The 5,920-nt window shown below is 47.5% G+C and overlaps 1 pseudogene; it reads left to right on the forward strand.

The window, feature by feature from the left end:
- Nucleotides 1–1,815, forward strand: part of LOC127206120 (glyceraldehyde-3-phosphate dehydrogenase-like) — a 5,171-nt pseudogene extending 3,356 nt beyond the window's left edge.
- Nucleotides 1,816–5,920: the final 4,105 nt, after the last annotated feature.

A 5,920-nucleotide genomic window follows, 5' to 3' on the forward strand; every position in this document is an offset into this window, starting at 1 on the left:
TTGCTACACTTGCAGAGGGCCTCCACTGGGTTCCCAGAGCCACATGGTTACAGCCAGTTACAGGGAACCCAGTGCCCCAAGCATGCACCCAGTGCACTTACATGCAGACAAAGCATTCACTACTTAAAATAAAAACTAAATATATCTTAAAAACAACAATAGGCTCTCTGCCCCTCCCTGTTCCTGACACAGTTACATCTTCCTATGCCAGCCACCCTCACCCCTTAGACACAGTGATGAAAGTCAGAGTGAACCGATTTGGCTGTATTGGGTGCCTTATTACCAGGGCTGCCTGCTCACATAGCAAAGTGGAGATTGTTGCCATCCATGACTCTTCCCTGACCTTTACTACATGGTCTGCATGTTCCAGTATGACTCCACCCATGGCAAGTTCAATGGCATGGTCAAGGCTGAGAATGGGAAGCTTGTCATCAACTGGAAGCTCATCACCATCTTCCAGGAGCGAGATCCCACTACCATCAAATGGGGCGGGTCTGATGTCAAGTATGCTGTGGAGTCTTCTGGTGTCGTAACCACCATGGAGAAGGCCAGGGCCCCCTTGAAGGGTGGGGCCCAAAAGGGTTATCATCTCTGCCCCTTCTGCCAATGACCCCATGTTTGCGATGGGTGTGAACCACAAGAAGTGTGACAACTCACTCACGATGGTCAGCAATGCTTCCTGCACTACCAGCTGCTTAGCCTCCTCCCTCCCCTGCTTGGCCAAGGTCATCCATGACAACGTTGGCATTATGGAAGAACTCATGTCCACAGACCATGGCATCACTGGCACCCAGGAGACTAGATGGCCCCTCTGGAAAGCTGTGGTGTGATGGCCATGGGGCTGCCCAGAACATCCTGCATCCACTGGTGCTGCCAAGGCTGTGGGCAAGCGCATCCCGGAGCTAAACGGGAAGCTTGCTGGCATGGCCTTCTGTGTTCCTACCCACAATGTGCCCATCGTGGATCTGACATACAGACTCGTGGATCTGACATACAGACTGGAGAAACCCACCAGGTATGGTGACATCAAGAAGGTGGTGAAGCAGGCATTTAGGGCTCAGGAAGGGGCATCCTGGGTTACATGGAAGACCAGATTGTCTCCTGTGACTTTAACAGTGATTCCCTCTCTTTCACCTTTATACTGGGGCTGGCATTGCTTTCTTTTTCTTTTCTTTTTTTTATTAATTTATTCTTGTTACATCTCAATGTTTATCCCATCCCTTGTATCCTCCCATTCCTCCCCCCCCCCATTTTCCCATTATTCCCCTCCCCTATGACTGTTCTTGAGGGGGATTACGTCCCCCTATATATTCTCATAGGGTATCAAGTCTCTTCTTGGCTACTTGCTGTCCTTCCTCTGAGTGCCACCAGGTCTCCCCCTCCAGGGGACATGGTCAAATGTGAGGCACCAGAGTACGTGAGAAAGTCGTATCACACTCTCCACTCAACTGTGGAGAATATTCTGACCATTGGCTAGATCTGGGAAGGGGTTTAAAGTTTACCTCCTGTATTGTCCTTGGCTGGTGCCTTAGTTTGAGCGGGACCCCTGGGCCCAAATCTGCCTATCATATTGTTCTACTTGTAGATTTCTAGGACCCTCTGGATCCTGGCATTGCTTTCAATGACAACTTTGTAAAGCTTATTTTGGGATATGGCAATGAATACAGCCACAGCAACAGAGTGGTAGACCTCAGGGCCTACAGGACCTCCAAGGAGTAAGAAGCCCTTGGCCACCCACCCCAGCAAGGACACCAGAGCAAGAGAGAGGCCCTCGGCTGCTGAGGAGTCCCTGTCCCAACTCAGCCCCTGACACAGCATCTCCCCAACGTTTCCATCCCAGACCCCCAGAATAGTGGGAGGGGCTTAGGCGTACAATCAATAAAATTCATTGTACTCACCAATTCACACACCCCCCCAACCCACCACCAACAAATTACACGGGAGCATTGTGAGTGAAGCTGGCTGGAAAGGTAGAGGGAGCGAGGCGATGCCATTTGGACTTCACCATTCTGACAAAAACCATTTAACAGCCAGAAAGTCTAAGGAAATTATTTAAGCTTCAACCGGCTTGCCATTACCTCCTGCCTGTACAATCCCGCAAAGGGCCCGCCTGGTACAGTGGCGAGCCTGGACCACTAGGGGGCAATGGTGTTTCTCTTTTGCTTCTCTGACATTGTAGGATGTCTTTAGAGGCTGAGAGCATCAGGTGAACTCTTTAAGCACACCAGAATAAACAGGCATGGGTTCACAGAGGAGCTGGGAATGCAAGAATGGGAGCAGCGAGGGGGTAATCTTTTATTGGGGAGGGGCCACAATTCTCCTGGTCTTCCAATGTCCTTCTCTCTATACTGATGGGGTCACATGACCCAAAGGGGTGGTGATTGTGGTTGTTCTTCTTCCTCTCTCCTCCTCCTCCCTCCTCCTCCTCTCTCAAAAGTCCCCTTCATAACTGGAATCTTTGTCCTAGCACCTGCTGCTCTCAAGTCCCAAACGACCAAATCAAAGTCTAAGATTCACTGCTATACCTCACCCCCACCCCGTTACCTCTCTCAGACCTGCCTGCATGTCTACTGGCTGGTCCTGCACAGCTCTGCTGTGCCCATGCCTGTACCAGGGGTGGTAGTTAATCATGAACAAGAGGGAAAATGTAGTGGATGCAGGTTCATGTGACAGAAAAGCAAAGGAGAAACCACTGAGATTAGAGCAGAAGACAGAAACATCCCCGGGATGTTTTGGTTAGCATTGCTCAGAACCTATTCTAAGAGTTAAGCCTGAGATTGTGTGAATTTAATTCACAAACCTGCAAATCAGATACAGAGTTGACTACAGGAAGCCTCTGCGGCATTAGCCAGGGCTGATGGAGGTAGTGGTGAGGAGGCTGCTGCTGGTGCTGCTGGTGCTGTTGGTGCTGCCGGTGCCGGTGCCGGTGCCGGTGCTGCTGCTGCTGCTGCTCCTGCTGTGAGCTGTCCCTTCGGGGTCCACACTCCAAAGCTCCTTTCCTGACCACTATCTGATAGGATAGCCAAACCAACAGATACCTCAAGTTCCTGGCCAAGAGTCCACTCTTCTCTTAGCCTATCTGTAAAGTCCAGCAGAGTGGCGAGTCCTGAGGAACTTCTGCCCTGGATCCAGCAGCTACATTCATGTGCTTCTGACAAAAGTCTTTGAGGGAGACTGCAGTTCGAGCATATGTTTGGCTTACCGACATGGCTTAGTATTTTCTGTGTTCTTGGCTCTGTCTGCAGGGGAATTTAGCTATGATGGCACCTCTCCTTTAGGAAACAAAAAGGAGGAGTTGTGGGACATGTGGACTGCCACCAGGGAAACTGGCCTGGAACTAGAGTGAGGTCAAGATGTGTCCAAACCCCTAAAATCTCAATCTTTAGATGAACAGGCGTAAGGATCGATCCTTCCCTGTTCTGGGCCTGCATGCCTTGGTGCATGTAGTTTTGTGACCCCCTCTTCCCCCTTGAAGTCCTTGAGATACTCACAGAGCCTAGCAACCGGAATTCCTCTCCATGCACCTAGCCCCAGCCAATGGTGTATACTTGCTAAAACCCCCTCCTTCCAATTTCTAAAGGTTGATATAGACTTTATTCCACCCTCCCCCAATAAAGAGCTGTATCATTGGAAGAGCTGTGTTGCTAAAGGGCTGTAATACTAAAGAGCTGTACCTGAGAAGGTTTTCTCCCTCCAGGCATTCACTGCTGACTGAGATCCTGCAAACCACCCTTCCAGCTAAGCTCCATTCCTTCCAGTACAGCACATGTACACCTCGGCACCTGGATGCTCTGAGAGGAGGTACAAACAAACCCTTTCTTATATAAGTTGGGTAAGATACCTCTTCTGACATCCATAGGTACTGTACATACATGTGCACATAAACTCACACATGTGCAGTCTCATTTAAATCTTTTTTAAAGAAAGTAGTTCAGAGTTGGGCAGTGGTATTATATGCTTTTAATCCCAGCACTTGGGAGGCAGAGGCAGGTGGATCGCTGGGTTTGAGGCCAGCCTGGTCTACAGAGCAAGTTCTAGGAAAGCCAGAGCTGCACAGAGAAACCCTATCTCAAAAAACAAAAAACAAAACAAAAGAAAGAAAGAAAGAAAGAAAGAAAGAAAGAAAGAAAGAAACAAAATAGTTCAGTAATAGACCCATACCCTAAGGTACTTGCAAGGACCACATAGCTAAAATGTACATTTCCTGGCACATAATAAGAACCTGAGGAAGTTCATCCTTGCTCCCTGTGTCCCTGTGGAGCTGTGGCCTGTATTACCCAAAAGGATCTGCACTTAGCTCTGGAAAGCTATGATGTGTGCTTAGCACAAGGGTTAGTTTTCACTTCACTTTGTACTAACATGAATCTGTATTTGTTGTTTGGACAACTGCTTGACACTGGGGGTAAGGGCCTCAAAACCTGGCCAAAGAAGACCTGAGATGTTCATAAGATGTGTGATACAGTTCAATGCAAAATTTATTTTAAAGCATTTGTGTTGTGATGTTCAACAGTGGCCCTGTATGGCTTATCTTTTACGGCATGCCAACTTAGAAAGACCTCCCTCAACCCCCGAAAACAGATGAAAGAGGCAGATTCTGTGTCCTACACAAAGGCTGCAGAGGAAAGGTTCTATACTCATACGCTGATTGCATTCAAAATAAAAGTTAATCAAAGAAGTTTCTGGTATTGCCTGACAGGACAGCTTGGAGACAGTGTTGGACGTGCCATTTGACCCTGTTAGATGCCTTGGGCGCAGCTGCAGTGAATCTAGAGTAAGACCAGAAATAGAGACCATCTCAGGGTTTGTATTGCATAGTTCTGACTGTTTATTTATAGAGTTATTGCCAAGAAGATTTGAAGAAGAAAAAATAAATAAAAAAGAAAAAATGTCAGGGAGAATTATTATGAATAAAATCATTAGAATAAGGATAGTGTGTTGTTAATTCTGAAAATGTGAGAAAAATTAATCTGGAGAAACAGTCATTGTTAACAACTTTTATGATCACAAATTACTTATCTGTAATACTGGCTTTGCTGTGACATTTTCATGCACGCACATAGTGCATTTGGACCACTGACCCCTTCTGCCCAACTGCTCCTCTTCATGCTTTCGCATCTTTTCTCCTCTGTGGCCCAAGGACTTTAATTGGCTTGCATACAGAAGCATGGGTAAAGGGCTATTTTCAGCATCCTGGGAGGTTTACTGGGTGCTATAACACTGAAGAAAATGACCCTCCTTCTTTCTGAAACCATTCATTGCTTATAGGTTCCCCAGGGAGGATCCCCTGGTGCCTTATGAGCACCTCTCCCTTCCAAAACGGAATGCTGCCAGGCCCCTTTTGTGCAGGTGATTACAGCTGCTGTGAGTTCATAAGCACGAGACCTGTGTCCTTTCACCTCCTCTTCTGTGATGTTCCCTGAGCCTTGGAGTGGAGTATGTGATACAAATGTTCCCTTTAAGGCTGAGCATGCTACAGTCGCCTACTGCCACCTACTATAAAAAGAAGGTCCCCTGACCACAGCTGAGCAGTAGTTATCTATAGGTATAAACATACCTAGAAGATGGTTTGATGAGCACATCTCTATTTAGCAAAACAATAGTAATAGATTCTGCGCCCCGCTCACCACCACCATAGGGCCTAGGACTTACCCAGCCACAGAATGAAGATCAAGTTTACAGACTGGACACGAATTCCCAGAAAGCAATTGGTTATACCCGTAACCACCATGCCATTATTACGCCAGTGGTCACATCTTGCCTGGCAGGTTGGTACTGTAGCATTGTAGCTGACTTTATCCCCCAGGAGCCTGCATAGCATCTTTAGGCATCATAAGAGTGACTCCACAGGGAAGTTCCAGCTTGGTTTCTCTATGTCCTGAAGCCAAAGCTTAAGGTGCAACTGTTGTCTAAGTAAATCTGG

Source organism: Acomys russatus, chromosome 23, assembly GCF_903995435.1.
Source record: "Acomys russatus chromosome 23, mAcoRus1.1, whole genome shotgun sequence".
Classification (NCBI taxonomy): domain Eukaryota; kingdom Metazoa; phylum Chordata; class Mammalia; order Rodentia; family Muridae; genus Acomys; species Acomys russatus.